This window comes from Plectropomus leopardus, chromosome 7 (genome assembly GCF_008729295.1).
Source record: "Plectropomus leopardus isolate mb chromosome 7, YSFRI_Pleo_2.0, whole genome shotgun sequence".
In the NCBI taxonomy this organism is placed as follows: domain Eukaryota; kingdom Metazoa; phylum Chordata; class Actinopteri; order Perciformes; family Serranidae; genus Plectropomus; species Plectropomus leopardus.
Genome location: NC_056469.1, coordinates 29,976,699 through 29,999,973, shown reverse-complemented (window position 1 = coordinate 29,999,973; position 23,275 = coordinate 29,976,699). Strand labels below are relative to the sequence as shown.

Here is a 23,275-nt window from a genome sequence, read left to right as displayed (position 1 = left end):
GTGGAGAAATTACTTTGTCGGTGGTGGTCCGGTTTGGGATTTTACTCGTAGTTCCACCAGTGAAGATGCTAAAAAGTTAGGAATTGTTGCTCCTGGAAACGAACACGCTGCTCACAAGTTGATACTTGCTGGGAAACTACATGGGACGACGAAAAAAACACCCGCGAGGCCGTTAAAGGTAAGCAGTAAAGGGATACTCCAGCTACTAGCGTTAGCTAACGTTAGCTGCTGATTAGCCAGGCTTGAAGTAGCCACTTGCTAGCCAAACGTTACGGTTCGGTCTACTTACTGAGAAATAACAAACACTTGCTTGCAATTCATGCACACGTGCGGCAGTTTTCCAAATATGTAATTAAATAGTCTGTTGCGTTAAAATAAAGTTATCAGGTTGAGTGTAAACGGTGCAGAAAAAACCCCATGCGTTTGAACGCCTCAAATGCGTTTATGTAAGCATGTGTATTGTTCGTGATATGTTGTTTCAAAGAATAGTCGTAGCCATTATAGCAAACTGGGGGTCATTATTTAGGACAAGCCACCATCACTAGCATCTCTGTGTTTTTATTAAGCATGTTGGCGAGCAGAATCGGTTGCTGAATATTACATTAGCTTCGCGAGCTGTCAGTTATACCTGCATATAAAACATTGCATTTTTAAGTTGTGCTGAATGGGAGATGAGTTTTACTTGTAAGCTTTCGACTGTTATGTTTGTACATTTAAAATTAAAATATATCAGATAGCTTTCAAAATAGCAGTCAGTCACGATTCAGACCATCAGCCCGGTTTTTTATTTAAGATGCATGCGTGATGTAACGTTTACTCAAAGCACCTCCAGAGAAAAAATGTTGGGATGTATGTCCTAACTTCTAATTACAATAACCGGTTTAATTAAGCGAACCGACCGAGTGAGTCTAGTCAGCAGCGTTGGATCATTTCTTCCCAGACCTCGCTGCCAGATCTCAGTGACTCCTGCCGGAGCTGGCCGGTCACTCGGTTCACTGCTGGTTTTGAAACTGTGTTATTTGCCGTCATTTCCCACATCACCACGATTAGAGAGGGTTGCGTTACACATTGCCTTGAATTATTTAGGTCTTGTATTTGTGGGCTCTTTTGTTTGCTGGGACAGACAGTCAACATGAAAAGTAGGACAGGGGGAACAAGTTTCTCACAGGCCCACATTGGACTGTTTATGTCGTTATGAAGCCATACACCGTTGGAAAGTGGGGTCCTCCATTTACAACATAATATAATAAGTATGTTTTCTTTAGTGTATAATCACCTGAAAATAAGGAAAATTGTGGTGTCATTACTAGGGTTGCAAGTCGTAAGCACTTTCCTTAATAGATTATTGGTAAAAATAATGATTGATTAATCATTAGTTAAAAAAACAAAATAAAACAAAAAACACTTTTTTTCTCAATCAAAGCTCACATCAACATATTGCATATATTAGGTGTGGACAGATTATTAGCTTGGCCGATTATTGGGCCCGATATTGGACATTTAGCTGATTATCTGTATCAGCATTTTATTTTAATAATCACTAATAAAATTAGTTAATTAAAAAGTCAAAGAAAGTGTAAGCATGGGAGGAACCTTTACTTTGCAAAACCTCAGGGAGATGTTTTTATTTACTCATTTTTTCATGTAAATTTTCACATGACTTTATAAAAAAAGTTGTTGGGAAATGTCGAGGGGAAAAAGAAAAAAGGAAGGGAAAAAATATATTTATGATTATCATGGCTAAAAATATAAAATTATGTTACATAATGTTACACATATGTTATTATTTTTTGGTTAATGTTGTTTGTTTGTTTAATTTTTTACTCACTTTCAGGTCATTTTCATGCACTTTTTACTAATTTTTGGGATCATTTTTGCATGTTGTTGAAAGAAATGAAGACAATTTGTCTTGGGTTCAAAGGGTTAATCACCCTGTTAGTTTGTTTCTGAGAAGAAGTGACTGCTGATAAATGGGCTCCCAATATAAACCTTCTGAACAATGAGGATTGTGGAATTCTTACCAGGAGAAGTTTCATCCGGTCGCAATCTGCAATCCTCACTGCTAAATGCCACCAAATTCCCCAAATCTTACACACTGTTCCTATAAAGAGGATGGTGGGAAAATGAAGTACATCCAGCCCTCCCACCTGTACTCATTCCTCCCAGTAGCTGCGCATGGTAATGTTTGAAATGCAGCACACACAAACGACTGCCTGATAGTTGCAAAGAAGACTGTTGATCAGTAGCAGTGTGGAAAGTTAAAACTACCAGCTTAATGCTCCCAAATTTGGCCGGTAGGTTTGCCTGCTCTACCAGCCTCCATGGCGGGTAATCAGCCATGTGTTTGTGTATTATTGTACAGTTGCGCTTATCAGTTTTGGGAACTACAGTGCACTGTGGCTGCAAGATGAAAAGATTTTCATACCCTGATGCTTGATCTCTGTGAATGTGTTTGAGGTGGCACCGTCAGCCTTCATTATGCAAGTCTTCAACACTTCAAGGAACATATTGATGCGTACAGCAGCACAGGGAGCACCTCGGGCAAGTATTTTAAGTATGGTGTAGCATAAGTCCCTGTGCCATTCAGATTCCAAAATTGCAGTGAATAAAAGAAAAAACATTATGATAAAAAGTTTTTTTCAACACAGCAAAAACACGTTGTTAGTAATTAGATAATTGGAGCCGGTTTGTGAATGCCACCAGTCAGTGCACTAAACAGCAAGTGGATAAATCCATTCACAACCTGCTGCCAGAAGCACAGGCAGCGGCAGAATATTTTTAAAGCCTTTTGTTACGCACACTTAAAACCATTTGAATTTTGTCGATCTAAATGAAAATGTGCGGCTTGCAATTTGCAGCTTATCATACAGAGATCTCCAGCAGTATTCAAATGGGCTGCGGTAAGCATTTCACAGCAGCCCTGGCTGAACATGATACAGATGAGATTGGTGTTGAGAATAGTAATATGTTTTGACTGTTCTTTTGAAGGAATACCCAGAAAATGACCATTTGTAAATCAGTTCGTCATTCTGTTATACTTTGAATTTATGAAGAAAACTTTGTTTTTCTTGCAGGCATTCTTGGTGAACATGTAGATTTAAACTGACTGAATGGGGAGCAAGTTTAACAGCAGTGAAACTATATCAAAATTCGTTTAAAAACTCTCACACAACTCATGCAGAATAATCCAAGTCTCCATCCAGTTGTATGCTCAGTAACTTCCCAAATGCATGCGTTTTTGCGAAAAATCCTGAGCATTGGAGTCTTTGGAAGAAGAGATTAGAGATACATTTCACTTTCAGTTTGGTTTTAAATAGTTAAATTTGAGCAAAAATGCATTTGTTTAGGAAGTACTTGGCATATGACTGGATAAATGAGACATAGATTATATTACTAATATTACTAATTTAAGAATCGATAACTCAGTTTAAGTAATTTTTTAAGGGAAAAAAACCCCTCCAAATTCTCTTATTCTAGCTTCTTAAATGTAAATATTTTCTGGTTTCTTGACTCATCTGAATGTTTCTCGGATGTGGTCAAAACGAAACATTTGAGGGTATCATATTGGGCTTTGAGAAACAGTGTTTGATATTTTCTCTATTTTCTGTCATTTTAAAGACCAAACAAATCGATCAATTGAGAATGTAACCAACAGATTAATCTGCAGCGTAAATAATCGTTAATTGTAGCCTTAAAACTGCATAAATTGTGTGAGTTTGTAAACTGATGTTTTGATTATTGGTTTGCTTTTGTTCAAAGCGGTCTCCAAAAATCAATATGTTTGCCAAAGAAAAAAACGTTTTCTACACAAACTCAAGGTAACACAGCACGACTTATTGATATACAAATGTTCATCTTGTTGGTGAGGTATTCTTTTAAGTGATCAGTAAAATGTGAGCACTTGTTATGCCAAGTCTTGTCATCTTTAAGTTACAAAGTTGCTCAACCAAGCGGAAATAGTTGGCACACTGTTTTGATGTGACACATGGCAAAGTTATATGATTAAACAATGGAGGGCAGAACAGCAGTGACCCAGTCTGAGTCTCAGTTTATAGTTTCACAAAGCAGACAGTTAATAACTTGGGAAAAATGTTTCGTCTAGAGTATTTCTTCTCTCACAGGTATTGTGTTACTGTCTTAACTATATTTCATATCTTAAACATGGGTCTTTCGACCTGTTTATGTGCTGGGCGGCTGTGGCTGTTATGACTGTATCAGTGTATATAGTGTTTCACGGGGCAACCATGCTGCTTCAGCAATGCAGAGGGCATGAAAATTTAAATTCGTCTCTCGCCGGGCTCCCCTAAACAGCTGCTCACTAAGTGTGTGTGTGCGTGTCCAGGATCCAGTGTCAGTTTCAGAGCCAGGCCCATTTGGCCATGGAGGTGTTCCCATAGGATTTCTCAAACACGGTCAGATTAATAAGTAATACATGAGTTCTTCTTCGGGTTAGTAGGACAAACGCATGACTTTTGTGTCAAGCGTATATGTTCCACTCAGTTTTGCAGCGTATTCATTCAGCCCGAGAAGAAGGCAGCAAAGCTTTTCTCCTGCTTCTTTAACTTGTTCAGAACCCAGTTATATTCCAAACAAAAAGATATTGCTATATTGCTAAAAACTTCTACTCTAAATGCACACATAAATAATTAGCAAAAACAACGTAATTTTTTTCTGTTCATTTCAATGGATGAGGAATCTTAACGCAGAAATTGCCTAATAGTAAAAAATATAATTAATGGTCTTAAAAGACCTTTTTTTTCAATAAAAATGTGAGATTCATTATTTCCATGAAAAAAACCCAAACATATCAATTAATTGAGTTTTAAAGTATTAAGTTTCTTATTGTTTGTATCATCTTAACTCAAAATATCCTCAATTTCTGAAGTGTCCCCTGAAAATAGTGTAAGGTAAACTTCCAGAGATTAATATTTTGTGAACATAATGAGATGCATTAAAAGTTGAATCATTAGTAAATCAGGGTCCCAGTGACATGGGGAAAAGACAATGAGTAACTTGGCAAGAAGTGTCCCGCAAATTGCAAAAAAATTTGGAACAAGTGACAATAAATTGACTTGAAAAATTGGCTGCAGGGAAATTATTAGATTTAATAAAAAAATAGGAAAAATTGCTCAAAAAACTGTATTAATAATTCTAATTCATAATTCTTATAACTATATATATTAAATTATGCTACAGAAAATAATGATTTTATTTAGCTTAATTTTTTTGTTTCTTTTTTTTCCCTTTATTATTTATATATTTAATCATTTATTAATTTATTTATTTAATGCTTATGTTCAGGTAATTTTCTTGTATGTGTAACTTTTTTTGCTAATTTTTGGTTGGTTATTTCTTGTTGGTTGTCATTTATTGATGTTGCACATTGCCGTCCTGTATTTTTGGAAAAAAGAAAGCCAATTTCAAAGGGTGAAATGCTAAATATTTAATTAAACAATATGATTTTTAGACTGAAATGTGCCTTGCATTTCCTCCTTTCATCATGGTCAGCCTTGCTTTTTGAAAAAGCTGCTGTCCACTTTAGAAGATGTGAAACACTGTGATTGGCTCATAGACATCCCATCAAATAAGTCAGTCCATTTTGGTGGTGTGAGATGACAATAATCATAAATCTAGACTTTTTAGACAATGTCCATTGGAATGGACCGGGCATCTGAATGGGTTAATGACACTTTGCAGATTTTAAAGTCAAGATGGATAAATTGCCTATCATGAAACTGGCATCCACACAGCCGTGCATCTGTGCTCTTATCTCTAAGCGGCACGGTTCATTAAGACGGGAGCAGATGTGATACGAAGGGGAATTTACCTTCATGCCCACAGTGCCACAGTGAGACAGGGATCAATAGGTGGCTTGTCTCTGAGAGGCCTCTGTGTCCAGACAGCAACTCATAAAACTCTTTGGAGCCCCACCCTCCGCTGCCTGCCTGTCTTGTGACACAGCAACCAGCCAGTGCTCAAGGCTGTTTGTGTCAGGGTGCAGAGACAGAGAACCGAGGCGTCTACCTGGGATTGCCAGCAGCTGCGTTACCGTCAATGACATGTTGTGAATAGTAGGCCACTGAATGCTTTGGATAATTGACATGGTTGTTATTACAGTAGCAGTGACTGTAACGTGTATGAGGAAAGAAATAGCCTTATGGTGCCAACTGAGCAGCTATAATCCCTTACAGTATGAGATGCCATTCCCCCTGGAGAAGCTATGGTAATGAGAGCTCGCTGTATCGGTTACTGTATGCTCCTCACCTTCTCCTCCTCTACATGCAGTGCAGGGCGGAAGCTGATTGTTATACTTGCCACAAGCCAAAACCTCAGTTTTATCTGCACTGTCAGAAATGTTGGCACATCCTGTTAAACAGCTGTTAAAACACATCAGTACTTTGTTAAAAAAATGACTTAAATTTCTAAGTGAATAAATTACCAAATAACCACTGCTTAGCTAACAGGGCTGCAAAGGTTGATCATTTTAGGTTGTATGCAAGCAAGTAGAATTTATCATATTCTGTAATGTGTCACATCCCTACTTGTGACTTTTGTTGCCTCTCAATGCTGTCCATCAGCTGTCGATATATTATCACTAATATGAGGATTATTTGCCCTTATGTTGAAATAATTTGGCGGTTTTTGATCAATGCACTTTCTTAATGGGGTGGGTGATTTGTCTTAACCCTTTGAACCCTGGATCACATGACCTGCATGACCTGTATGACCTGCATGACCTGCATGACCCCTATCACTTTTCTTTATCTGCATTCAGACACCTTCACATTTAAATTGGTTCACTGTCTTTAAAAAACGGGAAAAAGACAATAAGCAACTTGGCAAGAGCTGATCTGCAAATTACAAGACATTAGTAGATTTGGAAAGAGGCTATGGAAAAAAGTCCCCAAAAAGTTATAATTGTCACAATTATATATCTAAAATTATTATTATAGAATTATTATCATTTTATTCCTTTTTTCATTAGCTCTCTTTCTTTTTTTGTTTGTTTTACTTCGTTTTTCTTTTCTTCTCTTTTTTTTTTTTTAATTTTCAGGTATTTTCCTGTACTTTTTACATTTTTTTGTCAATTTTTGGGTCATTTCCTCTCAATTTTTTCATTGCCTTTTACTGATGTTTTTGAAAAACATCGAGCCTTTGTGCTCCGGTGTCAAAGTGTAAAAAAACATCATGTTATTGCAGGGTAGTTGTGAGATAATACATATGATGATATGATAAAATCCTGATTTCAGATAGCATACTGGCATTGTGGAACCAAAGGAGACATGATGGGCATGCAATGACACAACAGTGGTTGCCTCTAGTGTGACATTTAACAGCCATTTCTAAACAATAACAAGGGCAGTAATTTTCTGTCTCTGTTATAAATCTTTTCCTCTGCGTAGAGGGTATGGAGCTCCCAGCCCTTTTTGTTTTTCCAATATGTGGACATTTTCGGGTGTGGTGAGGTGGCATAATGGCGTGATATTCCTGCCTACTACTGGCAGTCTATAAAGGGACTCTAGTCCCTAGATATATCTTTTTTTTGTAGCATTGTTACTTAAAAATGAAACCGATGAAATATTCTCATGAAGTGGGAGAGCAGGATGGTCAAATTAGCTCAGGATGGCAGAGAATATGGGCAGCTGTAACAGTAAACATAATTGCAGTTCAGATTTAAAATATTTTAACTTTTTGCCATCCTCCACAATGAACTTAAGAACTGGATGTTACACAAGGTCACAACACTGGTAAGAAATTACATCAAATATGGACAAAAATAATCATTTTTATGTATTTTAATCCATTCTTCACAAACAATACAGCAGTACCACCACATCTTAGTTTAATGCATGCTTTATTTTACCGTCTTGCCATTCTGTCTCTGTATGTTTTTCCCATGCTGCCCAAAAGTTGATTTCTGTTTGCCGTCTCGCTGATTCCATGTGAATGCAGCACAATTTTTTCATAAGACAGGAGACTAAGAAAAACACAAATGGTGCTGCTAGATTTAAAATCCAACAGAGGCTCCAGGGGAGAGTTAGATTGGCTTGTTTTGGCACTTGTCAAATTGTTTGGTAGATTTGATAAATTCAGCAGCTCTCCCCAAGGTCTACCAACACTTGTTTAGAGGGTATTGTTGTTTCAAAGCGATGTAGCAGGTGAATGATGAGATTTAGATGTCGTTTGAGCCTGTGGACAGAAGCGTAGTTTCCTGTGCAGACTAGAAGACATCAGTCCCTCCCGCTCTGCCCTGTTGATCCAGGACAGCGGGAGTAATCCCACACACAGCCCTGATGAGGAGCCTGTCACCCATGATGACATCACACAGTGTGACGTAAAGTCGCCCTGCTGCGTACAGGGCCTGGCCCACAGCACGTGGGGATTCACATGAGCATTAGTGCTGCCCGCCTGCAGAGGCTGGTGCCTGTTTAGCCACTGGCTTTAGATCTGGCCTGGCTTGGTTGGCTTCACATTCAGGCTGACTTAGCAGGAGGAGATCTTGAGCATTTTGAATCGGTGTTGAGACAGGGGTCGCAGCTCCATTTTGTGTCTGATAATAAAGCAGTTTTGAAGCTGCAGCCGTTTTTTGTTTTGCAGAAGTGGAACAAATTAAGTTAATTCTGAAAAAGCACAGCCTAAGGTTCAAGTTAGTGTCTAAGAAATGTCTCATGTTCCTCAAGGGTTAATATGCACATTACAGCAGTAGTCGTCTTGCTTGCCTTCTAAATGTGAATTATGTAATAATGAGCTCATTGTTTGTACACTAAGCAAAAAGTATATTTTGGCATCAGCACCAACTCGGAGACACTATCTGTTGCCAGTGTCTAGCTGAGTCCATGAATATGTCTAAGAACAATGTGAGGGCTTGAGATCTTATGTTTGTTTCTTTTTTTTTATTTTACAAGTCTCTTCAGCTTGTGTTAACCACAGACCTTATTTAAGGCTTCTAACCAAAAACTCATTCACAAAGCCAAAGACAAGGGGACTCTAGGTGCTGAAATTATAACTGATTTCTGTGTTTTAGGATGACTTTATATGACATGACATTTTGGCATGATTGAAACCAGTGGGAATCCTTTAGTGTTGACTCTATTGAAACATTTTGATAATTTTAATCACCTTTATTTCTTACTGCAGAGTAATATTACATATTTTGTTAGTGACAGTTAAATTCTCCACCCTTTGCTTTTAGGTAGGTGGGCAGTTCTCTAATGGGTGCAGAGGCTTGTATATCTTCACAAAGGCTAGAAATCGATAAAGAGGCCACCAGGGCCGAATGAGGACTTCTCACCCACGGAGTCTGGAGTTTAGGTTGGCAGCTTTCTGGAATACTGAAACCAACACTTAATGTTCACCAGCTGAAGCAATTTATCCATCTACCTCCAAGCTGCCGTCCTGTAGAGGCAGAGCAACACTTTGCACCGGGTGCTCTCTGCAGCAGCATTCCCTCCTCATATCTTGTTTTCTTTTTGTGCACGTTTTCTAAAACAGTGCTGCATTGATAGCAGATTAGCTTCCACTTCCCGCACTCTTGTTGAGGATCAAATACCCTCATTACATTTTCTGCTGTTTCAGGTGTCCACCGCACTGACACTGTGCACAATGTGATGTGGTCTGTGTGAGGAATGTGGGAATGCAGCTTATGGTCCCCTATAGCCCTCTCCACAGAAGCCTGCTTCATGCGGCTGTTAATTAGCACTCCTTGACTGGTGATTACTGGGCCTAGCTGCAGTGACATGCCCCGGGCACAGACAAGGAACCTCTGAGGCCAGCTTTAATAGACCGCCCAATAAACCAATTCGACAGACAGATGGAGGAAAATAAAGCTAATCCTTACAGCACAGGGTGGATATATATATATATATATATCCACCCTGTGCTGTATATATATATATATATATATATATGGTATACTGCAGGGTTTCTGTGGATCCTTCAAAAAAAGCCTTGAATTCATTCATCAAAAAATAAGGCCTTAATTTGTATGAGAATGTCTTAAATCAATCTTACAAAAGTCTTAAAAAAGCTAAGACACTGAAAGTAGGATTTTTTTTTGACGTTGCATTGTGAAATTTCAAAATAATTGGAAAGATCTATTTTAAAAAAAAATCACAGTTCCCTCTTCTTAAACTCTTTATGATGAGTATTAAAGCACCGGAATAATCCCACGCACAGAGTGAGGCACAAAAAATCTATGATAAAAATCACCAATAAATGATAGGTATTTCCCAATGCTAACCAGATCTAACTTTTAAAGTGGACCAAAAATGTAATGTTACAATAAACATTTGGGCAGAAGTGTTCTATATCTTAAAACATGCAAAGTGCGCAAGTGAGGTACTTATGGACATATTTTATGTCTTAGAAGAAAACTTTAAAGTCTCTTAAGCTTTTGTTCACCATAGACTTTATTTCAGACATCTGACTAAAAACCCATTCAAACAACCCATTGGTTTCGAGAAGAGGGAACCAGGATTGCTGAAATACTAATTGTTTTAGGACTCACTACAGGGGCACTCTATATGAAGCTAAAGTGGCTTGTTGGCTCCACACACCTCCCTCGCCATTAGATTGGGAGGACGAAGAGAGATGAATGAATTAGACCTCCGCTGCATTGTTTTGGAAATGAAAACAAAGGATTTGCCCACTGATTTTCCTTTTATAAACACCCAAATGTAGCATTAGTCATTAAACAGAAAAAGGAAAGACAGGAACTTTATGATTGTAGTTTTTTTTAAACATATTTGTCATAAATGAACAATTAACACACAGACACAGGATTAAAAGTGGGAAAATATATTTTTCACTTCATGAGGTCTTAAAGCCTGAATCATAGCAACTGTGGACCAGAAATCACCAGCTGCTCTCAAATAATCCTGTTTTAGAAGAAATTGTGTGGGAAGGTCTTTTTATTCATTTGACAAAATGTTGTTGCTCCTACTGTTTCCATGTGGAGATTTAGGCTTCTGGTGATGGGATAAAGTTTTGTTCTGAAATTAAATTCTTAGGAGGCCTTTTCTCCACTAAAATGTGAGGTTGTCGTTCCAGACACAGGCATGCTGTGCAGTATTTGAGCCAAATTGGGGGAATAAGTGAATTCAGAGCTCTCTGCTACATGCACGACTACACTATGACATCAGCTCTCAGACACTTTGATAAACACTCAGAGGCTAAAACTGCCCATTTTGGCCGGCTGGACTGGGCTGTTATTGCTGTGCTCCAGTGAATATCAGCAAGAGTCCACATCAGGCTGAAGGGAACCACTATAAAGCGGTCCCACATCCTCCACGGTTTTGTCTGAAGCCATGTCCTATTCCCCGAGCTAAATTTGCACCTTGTCACCCAAACGGGGGGGCACACTGGAAGATGAGTTCACATTAGTAATGGGCACACTAACCCTGTTCACAGTGTCAGCTCCTTCAAGTTGATGCATGAAAACGTATCGAACCTTTCGAGTTTTAAAAGATGTCAGTTTCTCTGTTACACACTGTTATTGTACACGTACGTTTGACAGCTCATGCTGCCTGTTCAATGAAACTTCCCTTCAATGCATTACCTGTTGTCATTAGGGATGAGGATCAAAACCCGGTCCTACTGGGACCCAATTCCGCTTTTTTCAAGACCTGAAAATCAATAACGTTTGAGCTTATCAATACTGCTGTAGAGTCCCTTGGGTCCTATAATATAACATTACATCTCAAGTGGAGTCGCATCATAAAAATCCAATCATTGGTCTGCATACATCGATTGTCCAATAACGTTTTTGAATACCATTGAATCTTCAGATCAAATCAAATTAAACCCAACTGTTGTAGGTTTGAAAAAACTATTTCAACTCAAGGTTGAAATAGTTAATTCTCTTAAGCTTTTATATATGTATATATATATATATATATATATACTCCTACTCTGGATAATATATACTCCTACTCTGTAAAATTTGACAAGTTGATCTTAAAATAATCTTGGAGACTGATTACTGAAAAGTAAATATAACTAATAATCTTCATTTTACTTTATTTTGTGAAGTTGTTGAAACTTGAAAATAACAATTGAGATTACCCTGTTCTTTCTAAGTTTAAGCAACAGACTTGATTTACTGAAGCTGCTAAACCTCGTAACGATTCATTTATTTAATATTGTGTATATGTTGCAACTACCTCTCAAAAATCAAGTAAATCTGACTAAACTTTGGGTAAACTTAACAGTTAGATATAAAGGTAACTTTGGCCATTGACTAATTGTTATATTTATTTACATTTTTAAAGGCAATCAGTTTTGTGTCTGTAAATTGGTGCCCGCCCTAACTTTGCTTGCTGCGTTAAGAACTGAGCAGCCTCAGGGATATCATTATCGTCTTGTCAATAAAAATGATGCCTAAGCTGGGCGGGTGCTCGTGTGTCATTCCTTTAAAAGAACACACCGAGTCATGGTGGTCATTAATTAAGTCATTAGGTGTTCACCAGGGCGTTTTGTTCCTGACGGTGTTCAAATGTTGGTTGTTGGCTGTTTCTGAACCCTGCACAGTGCACTGTTTCTATGTTTAAACTGTGATTATGTGCGGATTATTTTTAGACCATCTGAAACAGGAGGTTGCTCTAATTCTAGCAACTCAGAGATTAGGCTGTGATTCTCTATGTGCATTGGTACTGGAGTTGTGCTTACACAGTTGTTATGGCTCTGGTTTGGATGGGAGGATAGATAGTCAGAGTTAGTGTTGCGTTCGGAGGCTGTGTCCTCTATGAACAACAGTAATAATAGACCCAAACCACTGTGAAAGCTCTTTTTTTTCTTATTCCTCGTGTTGCATTTTCAGATCAGATGAACTTTATTCAGTTGCAGTAGCTCAGTCATAAACTTCAAAGCTACTGCAACACATATTTTTGTCTCTATACACTCCAAACAATAAAACTGAGGTCAAATTCATGATGTGTAATCAGATCTTGTTTTCCTCACCTTGTTTTGCCTCGAGCTCTCACGTAGAAAAAAGGCTGGTCGCTGAGTTCACATGGATCAGGTTTAGATGTTTCTGAGCCAGCAAGCAGGATGGACAGGGAGGCCGCGAGAGGGAAGTTAGACTTGGCAAATTTTTCTGTGATGACTGGACAGCTTTTGGACTGGACCAGCTCGAGTGGCACGGCCTCCGAGAGGGCAGGCATGGTGTGGAATCTCTGACATCAGCTGTGTGTGCATTCGGGCTGGTGTTGTCTTACGCATTACACACACAGACGCCCACAGCTGGTGGTCAACCCTCCGTCAGGGCTGAAATGTGCATGCAATGTGTTTCACACGGCAAAAATGTCCTCCATTATTTTAATAATTATATACAAGCTTCCTGGGAATCCTTAGTCTTAAAGTCTTAAGAAGGCATTAAATACATTTGTCTGAAAATAAAGCCTTACTTAGTATTAAAATGTCCTACATCATCTTTGAAAGCCTTAAAAATGGCAATGCATGGGAGGAAAGATATTCTGAATCATTTTATGATCTCAGATTGTAAAATCTAAAAAATTATTGGTAATATATTTTTAAATAATTTACAGATTGTCACTCAGATCAGAATGGAGGACGAAACTTTACTTTTGTTCAACATCTGGCTTTTCAGATTTTTTGGGGCTTTTATTGCCTTTAATGGACAGGACAGTTTAAGCGTGAAAGGGGTAGAGAGAGAGGGGGCGACATGCAGCAAAGGGTCAAGGCCAGAATCGAACCTGCGGCCGCTGCGGCAAGGATACATCCTCTGTATATGGGGCGCCGCTGTATCCACTGAGCCACCAGGCGCCCCAACATCTGGCTTTTTAACTTGAACAGAAAGATCATGTTTTTTCTTACAATAAATATTATGGGGGAAAACTGTCCCCACATCTGAGTAATTCATGTTGATTCATGTTTTTTCCTTCAATTTTGGATCGTAAACTACAATTGTAGGAACCCTGTTTATACATGCTCAAGAAATTTTCTGAAAGCTTTATATTTTCTTGTCAGGAGGCTGAACTTTTCTTACTTATTTACAGTTTTGAATTCCTTCTTGTCGGTAAGTTCTTGGGAAGCTTGACACTTCTTACAGTGTAGGCCGAGATAATTAATGTCCTTATTTGGGAAGAAGATAACCAGTTACTGCAGCTGCATCAGGGCTCCTTGCTTCACTTAAGACAAAGGCTTTCATGGATTCACTTGAAGAAGGGTTTGTTTTTCTAGCTAATGGGCTTGAAACGGCCCACTAGTTCCTATAATTCACATGTCAACAGCAGCTCTGTGCATGTTGTGTTTTGCTGCAGTTCAGGGCGTTGTATTGATTTCTCTCCAAAGACCGGTTTATTAGTATATTTCCCTCTGCCTAGGGAAATGGTCACGCTCTAATTTACCGTATTGATTTCTGTGATGTAAACCAATAGCAACTGCAAGCCTTAGTCCTCTCCTTCATCCGCTCAGCTGAGTGGGAGAATAAGTGATGCAGCAGTTTGCAACCAGAACAGGAAGTAATATCTTGCAGTGCTAAGCTAACAGTTTCTGTTGTTTGCTTTTACTTAACGAAGAACCTTCTGTATGTCTTTTTTTTTATGATGAGCATATCAGAGCCAATTTATACCTGGTATTACGATGCATTTTAGGTGATCGTATCATGAGTGGAAAGCACTAAATACAAGTTTAAATCACCACCAAGAAACATTGGAGTCTGATCGATCAGACTACTTTCTGAGGTGGTCTGGGACACATTTGACCCACATCTTTTGTAGTGTAAACACCAATGCGTTCTTAAGCATCCCCAACAAGGACTATGCCACCAATGCAGGACATGAGGTTTTTTTTGGCGGGGTCTAATGACAAATCAGTCTGGATAACTGTAGTTATTCAGTAATCAAAGATCCATTATTTTTGTTGTAAGGTGAAATAATCAATATAGCCATTTTAAAGATACGCCTTTGTTTAGAATTTCTCATGGCACGTCCACATCACTATTTCTGTACAAGTACACCACTTTCCTTGCTAGTAGCCCAGCATCAGATAGATAATAAAGGTTTCTGTTATTGTCTCAATTCAGTTGCAGGCCTCTGAATTAAATCAAATTGAACTCATATCGTGTTAGACTTTGTGATATCAGCAAAAATTGTATTGTTATTGATAAAACTTGTAATTTACACCCTTTGTTGTTTTGGTGGCAGTGCATTAATGCTCTATAATAACCCTTGTCCACCCAAATTAAACATGAGTTAACCTGCTAAAAATAGGCATTAGTATTTGTAGTATTTGTGTGTGGGGGTTATTTTGGTGTGTCCATTTGACGCCATTGACAAGCTGGAGAACTTATTGGTGGAGACAGCATTGCATAGCCTATCAATGAAATTTCACACGTTCAATTAAATCCTTAAAGACCGATTAATCGATCAGTGATTAATTGTTATTATCCTTAGTGGACAGTAACAGAATTTTAACATAAGTGATCAGCTGGAGATGCACCATAGACACAGGAGTAACTGGCAATGTGTCTCAGCTTTCCACTTGTGTCTGGATCACCAAAACACGTTAATATCAGGTGTAAACAAGCTCTTAGTTAAAGGTGCTTTATTTGTTTTAACACTGAGGAAGGAGGAGAAGCATTGGCTCGCTTTGTTACTTAAAACTCTCTCTCTGCAGCAGCCTTTTAAAACCCAAGGGGGTGTTTACAATGCAGAGCTTATCATATGCTTCAGGGTAGCCCTTAGAAATAAATGTGCCTACGTTACACTGTTCTGTACATCCAGCTGCCCTTGAAGACCTCTGATGTTGCAGCAAAATGACAAAATTGGCTGAGATATCTTCTGCTTTTTCTTCAGAGGCGGAGCAATTTTCTATGCCTTAAAAAAGGTCTATTTATTGTGGAGGGTTTTTGCAAACACAACAGCAAAGAAAGCTCAGCCCTATAGAATTATATTACGCTATACCAAGCAAGGATTTTGCATTGCTTTGCTCAGTTGTGCATTTTCTTGTCCAAGGCTGTAGGGTCCACTGATTCTTTTTTCAACCTCTTTGCTTTTTAGTTAAAGAGGGCCTGACGCAGTCCATCCTATAGCTGAGATTCATTCTGCTTCATGTGCAGTGAAGCCTTTGTACTGCTCCGCTCAGCTGAGAGAAACTTTGGAAGAACCGGGTAAAGGGCTTGGTTCCTTAGCCAGGCAGCAGTCAGCCTCCTCCCCAGCTGTAGCTCACGGTGTTATGTAATGAGTCAGTGTAGGCTGACGGGGCTCAGTCAGTAACCAGATTACAGCACTCCACAGATAAAGACAGTTGAAGGACAGCCATCTCACCACACCTTTGTTTTTCTTCCTCTTCTGGTTTTCTTCGGCAGTGAGGTGTATACTGAGATTGATTGCTCACAGCAAACCAAGCCCTGCTTCTGGAGCATTTATTGAAACACAGCCCTTTTACTCACTGAGAAGGCGAATTAACAAGGAAGCGTTTGCTCTTTTCACTCCTACACGTCTCATGCATGTCTGTCTGTGGTTTTAAAGACTATGAGCTACGCCTATCGCAGACATTTAGAGCACTCAGCCTGACAGCTCTGATAACGTCAGACTCATCGAGACTTAAGTGCATCAATCATGTGGAGATTTCGAGAATTTCCTTCATTTGCTGTCAGCAAAGCCTGACAGATACTGGATTTGTGAGGCTGATATATTTTAGTTTAAAAAACATTTAAAAGTCAAATGGAGATACTGTTTCTGAATTGACATACTTTGTCATATCTGCACTGCAATTTCTAGTTAATTATTGGCTGGCATACACGCTGGTATGATATATGTGTAATATATCTGCCCTGTGTTGGTGAATCTCTGGCTGTTGGTGCTCATTTCTCTGTCCAAAGTTATTACTTTCTGTCCCAGCATCACTCAGATGGAGCTGTGGGGCCACACTTATCACTCCTGCCACACCAGCCACATCGTCCTCCCTGTTTGCTTACTTTATGGCCTTTATCTCGTTACTCATGTGGGTTTTGTTTTTGAGAGGCTGAAAGGGTGTGTTACATTCGATGAGATCACAGGAAAAGTTTTTGTGATTGAACTAAAATAGAACTGACACAATCATAGACGTGGTCGTACATCATGTCCGCACCATTAAAGGGAAACAGAACAACCCAGCCGGCCTCATTTGGTAAAGTTTCACCACAAGCTGAGCCGAGGATAAAATAGTTGTCAAGCTTGAAGTCATTAAGTATGTATTCAGGTATGGTGTACTCCTCGTCTTTGAGCTGCTCCTTTCCCTCTTAATTCTGAAGTAAAGCTCACGTTTCAGATGATAGATGTAACTTTAGTGAGCTGAACATAAACACTGCAGTTCTCGCCCTAGTTTACCTTTTCAGCAGAGACCTACTGCAGATATAGCTCGCTTAGGTAAACAGGCTTGTGGAGAAGCCGGTTTTGTGAAAGGTACAACCACAAATTCACATGTAAATAAAAGTGTAACTGCATTACCAAATGTATGAACACATGATTTAAAACCGGCTCTGACCCCTAAATCCTAAATTGTTTGACACGTTTTAATGCAAAGAATAACCAAATTGGCTGTTTGAAGTTCATTTACATTTTAAACATCTTTAATGTCATTAACCCATAGGGACTGTCACATGTACACATATTTTTCATGAATTGTCAGGTTTCTGTCAATATTTGTTTCAAACTTGTATGATTAAAAACTCATGAAGATTTTTATCTACATAATGACCTATTTATCAAAATCCCAAAAACTCTGCTGGCGAAGCTTCCTGTGCCCAGAGGGTTAAAGTCACAGTGAGAACGGAAGTAAACGTGTCTCTTATGTGATGTACTTTTGAGTGAAATTTAAAAAATATATTTTGACTGGATCACCCAAAAGGGGCCGTGGCTTTGCAAATACCGTGCAGGCAGTAGACATACAGAGCTCATGAGCTGCACCAGTGTTGGCCTCCTCCCGCACCTCCTAAAATTAATTAATTAGATATTAACCACAGTCTGTGGAAATGTAAACAAAGGTTTTGCCAGCTAAAATCCAAACACACGCCACCTTCTCAGATATTGCTCTGCTATAGCTCCCCACAAACAGTCAAATGCAGTTTTGTATTGTGGGTGGGATTAGCTAGCATCCTGGATCACATTTGATTGGATACATTTATGTTACTGCCCCTGAATTCAAGATGTGCCAACTAAAATATTTTTTACATTAGGGTTAGGTTTGGTGTTATTAGATTAGGTCAAACATCACGTTTAACAGGAAAAGAGGGTTTTTTTTATATAAAATTATGAATAACCACTTAAAGGACAGTGGATCAGAACTTGAAAAATGTATTTTTTATTTCACCATGTCCTTAGAATGGCTATAATCGATGTTTTTATTGTTATTTATCACATAACTATGAGGGATATCACCCATACTGATAAACCGACAGAGAATTATCACCTGAATCTGCAGCTCACTGCAGCTATATGGAGCATTACAGCAGATTTCAGCGCATTATTTAGCTGCAACTTTACTGTTATGGTTCAGCACCACTGCTTTCATAGTGTCCGAAAAATCTCTAAAAAGCCACTGTGCACTTCCTACTTAGCACCAAACAGCAGACAGACACAGTTAAAGAGAAGCTGGTGGACATAGTGAAGCAATTAGCAGCTTAACAACCAGATAATTACCCATAAATGTTGGTGGAGATCAAAATGGAGGAGTAAACATCATATCCACACAAACATGACTCCAATAAATGATTATCAAACAGTGTTGCTGTATCACCGTAAAAGGTGATAATATTGTTGATAATGTGTTAACTTGATCCCGATGCCCCATGTTTCCAAAACAAAAATGCATTCAGGTGCCTTTATGAGCATTTATTCCTCTGAAACCTGAGAAAAGTTGGTTTGATTTCTAGTCAAAACATGGGAGAAAACATAATGAAATGTCCTGCAAATTGCAAAAAAATAATATAAGGTGACAAGGACATGACCTGAAAATTAGATATGAGTGATTATTAGAAATTGTCAGAAAACTAGGAAAACATTTCCAGAACACTATGTTTATGATTATACATTTGAAATGTTGTTATGGAACTATATATATATAATTTTAGCACTTTCTTCAGGTAGTTTTTTTTCTGTTTCTTGTGTCCTTCTTGTCTTTTCTTTTTTTTTTCAGATAATTTTCTTGTAATGCTTTACTAATTTCTTGCTGATTTTGGGGTCCTTTTTTTGTGAAGTTGCTCATTGCCTTCTTCCCATACTTTTCGAAAGAAGTCAAGCCAATTTGCATGGGTTTAAAAGGATTAAAATTAGTAATGCATGTCAACTCTCCGCTCTCAATTTTTAGGGCAATACAAATTGCACAGTGGATACTTTAAATTTGATTTTTATTAGGAATTAAGCACAGCAATTCAAAAGAGTATCATGTCATAAAAATCACAGAGGATAGCAGTAATAAAAAGCAGTAATAAAGGTTCTCATTTCCAAAGTGGTCCTCAGTGGAAACAGCAAACAATACATAGAAAAATAAACATAATTGCAAACAAATTACATTAATAACCCATATGGATACATATGGATTAAATTTATCATGAAGTTTTTATATAGTAAGTTAGCACAGCTCCTCTATAGCATCATTGAAATGTATGGTTATTGGTGTTCTCATAATTTAGCATACGTCATGTTGCATGACCGTGCATGAATAACCTACACAGTGAAGCATGACAAAGCATGTAGAGCAGCCGCACCGTTTGCACTGGTAAGCTAAAGGCCCAGTCTCTGTCCTCCCCTTTGTTTGTTAAACATGTTATTGTGTGTTTCTCCTCTCGTGTTCCTTATCTTGGTTTGCTTTGAACAGTAGGTAACCGCTTGCCCCAGGCTGATAACAACACATTGTACCAACACTAGATGTAAATCCTGTTTGGTCTTAATAACAACAAAGACAGTGACGACAACTACAAACAAGACAAGAAATGCTGTTGAGGATGCTTCGTGTAAAAAATGCAACAAAGACGAAGTCTAAAACAACACAAAGTGAAGAGTTACAGCATGTTTACGAAAAAATAATCTTTAGAAATAGATTCCCTAGAAAAACAGCAGAATAAGTTGCTTTTGTGCTTTTTTCTTGTGGTTTTCATGTACATGATATTTAGTTTTTGCTAAAAGAAAAAATCAGACATGTGGACTGTGATTCAGATGTCTGGAACCAGGCTGACTTTTTTTTTTTTTTGCAGATCATGTCTAAAAATGTCTCGGTGGTGTATTACTGCTTGGTTACATAGCTGTGTCACCATTTGGCTCGTGTTTTTTTTTTACACATCTCTCTTTCTCACCGACTTGTGCCTTCATCATCTTTAGGAAGTAAATGCCATTTTTAGTGAAGTCGTGTACTGGATTTTGCACTTGTCTTTTCAGTCAGGCTAGAGAATTGGAACCGGAAGAGAATAATGGCTTTAAATGCCACCAGATTAGCCGCTCAATGGTCAACAGTAGAAGTCAGTGGCTGTACTCTGCTGTCTCTCCCGGTGTGGATGTCGGTAACATCTAAGTCCATGAGAAAAGCATAAAACAGTTGTGTTCATAAATGATCTAAGGGCCAGCAAAACAAACTTGTGTCCCCAGTCCCAGCGGTAAACTGACCCCCTCAGCCCACCGAGGGCTGACGCAGTGGGCTGTGGTGACCTCTCTGTCTCCCTCTGTGATCCAGGCCATTCTCCCAGCCCTCAGCTCAGCACCCACGTGTTGTCAGCAGCTCCTGTTACGTAAGCCTTCCTGCCAGACAAAAGCTCAGCCATCCCAGACACAAATCACTGACTGCCCCATGTTGGCAGCAGCACTGTTAATGTTAGCCAGTAATCCACACAGGGTCTTTCTTGTATAGATTTTTTTTAAATTTTATTTTATTTTATTTTATTTTATTATTTTATTTTTTTTATTTTATTTTTTTTAAATTTATTTTTTTATTTTTATTTATTTTATTTTATTTATTTATTTTAAATGCTGGCCACAAAATAAAAACTCAGATTTTGATGGCATAAAATAGAACTGCTATTAAACAGCCCTGATGTAGAGATAAATATCTGTATTATCTCAGAATAATCAAACCAGTAAGTTACCTTTTATAGGTTGCTATTAAGTAAGCAAACAAGATAAAATAGAATTTCAAACATGTTTCTTTGTACTTGGGTTGCTATTAAACAGCCCTGATGTAGAGATAAATATCTGTATTGTAATTTTGCAAAAAAAAGTTTATAAACTCTTACCCCTGTTAATCGTGCTACCATTTTTGTTAAATTTTAACAGAACATACACACAACAGTTTGAACAACTTGATAAAATTAATCTGCTGCAGTTAAAAGGTCTGAAGTGATAAAACAGATGTTGACAAAAGTATTTTACAGATTTATTATAATTTTAAGCACTTTTTTTCAGGTAAATTCCTTGGGGTTTTTTTGTGTTTTTGTTTTTTTAACTTTCAATTTTAATTTATTTATTTTTTGGCTACTTTTCTGGGAAACGTCTTGTGCTTTTTACTAATATTTTGCTCATTTTTGGTGCATTTCTTAAGTTGCTTATTGCCTTTTCCCATGTTTTTGAGAGAAATCATGCATATTTCCCCAGTTTCAAAGGGTTAAAGTAGCAATAATATTGTATCGTAACATAAGTATCATGATTTATTATAGGGCCTGTGGTGATTCCCATCCCTTATAGACTCTAATTCTTCGGGAAACAAATGGTGTCAAATTTGATCCATTAAATGAACAATAAAAGAATGATATGTCCCTTCCACTGTGCATACAGATTGAATAAAACAATTAGTGATTTTATGCTATTATGGCGCAGCACTAGAGGCTGGTGGGACACAATCCAGCCATTTTTGAAGGAGAGCCGTGTGACATTACATCAAACGCACCAGAGTGGGTTCACAGGAATGGCTGATGTTACAGCACGCCCTGAGTGACAACAGCCAGCCTTTTGTTGGTCTGTGTTGGTACTTTCTGTCCACAGCCCTTCACTTTTATCGCTCTTTGCACAGTGCCTTGTGTTTTCAGTGCCAGTGTTGGTCGTCAATAAGCCAAATAACAGTGTTTCTCAGAATAATCAAACCAATAAGTTACCTTTTATGGGATGCTATTAAGTAAACAAACGAGATATATACACACACCCTTGAGGTGTGGGCAGAGGCTGGATTCTGCTAAAGTCATCAGACCAATAATCATTAATAGAGATTTCCAGCATTGCTTTTGCTGCCAGGTTATTTAAAAACTACGAGTGTTGGGACTTTGATATTGATTTGACATTTTATTTTAATTCCTTTTTAAAATTCCTGTACATTGGAAGTCGTTTTTATCTATTTACAGGAACAGTGCTGAGTCAACAGAACACGAGGCTTACTATAATACCTATTTTTTACAGAGAGTCATCTGTGATGCAGGTCTGCTGCGTCACACAAGCCTACTGCATTGAACTCATCCCTACATGACTGGTGTCACAAGTTAATGCGTCGTTTGCAGAGTCCTGTGACTGCACCTGAGCTCCACACTCGTCACCGTTTAACCAAACTACATATAATTTTATTGCACAATAACTAAAACGAAGGTTAGCTACGGTTGTATTTGTGCAGCCGTGCCTTCTGCTCAGTCTTACTGTTTTTGGTTCTTTCTTTCATTCTTTCTTTCTTTCTAGTGCAGGAGTTAAATATTAAAATGTCAGTAACCTCAAATTTTCACCCCAAATATTAACAGTTCCCTCCATTTGTCCACTGAGGCCTCCATCTTGCTTGTGTTAAACCCAGGACACGATAAGCGTTGACTCTTTTAGATCACTCTCTGATTTGACAATAGCTTTGTGTTTCTCATTTCTCATTCACTTCAGTAAAACTGCTGCACAGGTGTTAGGTGTCAGGCTCTTACGAAAGAAAAGCAGGTCAGTCTGATACAAAGGTTGATCCTGGCACAGCTTTTGCTGCAGCACAGTGCATCCCACTGACAAACACAGTATTGTGCTTAATCAGATATATGCAAGTGCAAATATTTAGGTGATACCTTATTACATTTATCTCATTTATTTGTTTATTTCAGGTAGGGACCGTGAACAATATATGTATTGCACCAAATATGGCACAAAGCTGAATTTCACCTGTGTATGAAGTTTCCTGCACATATAATAATAATAATAAAAATAATAATAATCATGACGATAAACTTTATTTATATAGCACCCTTTAAAACATAGTTCATAGTTTTAAGTGCTTTAGAATTAAAACACAATATATCAAAACAGAGAGAGAATGAAATGAACTAAAAGCCAAACAC

The 23,275-nt window shown here is 38.2% G+C and overlaps 1 protein-coding gene across 4 annotated transcripts in view; it reads left to right on the top strand.

Annotated features, from left to right (window-relative positions):
* The first annotated feature begins 11 nt into the window (after positions 1-11).
* otud7b (OTU deubiquitinase 7B) overlaps positions 12-23,275 on the top strand; it is a 43,984-nt gene continuing 20,720 nt past the window's right edge. For all 4 annotated transcript variants that reach the window (XM_042490362.1, XM_042490361.1, XM_042490360.1 and 1 more), the window contains exon 1: positions 12-178. The gene's annotated coding sequence lies outside the window, so the exon portion shown is untranslated. The remainder of the gene's footprint in view (positions 179-23,275) is intronic.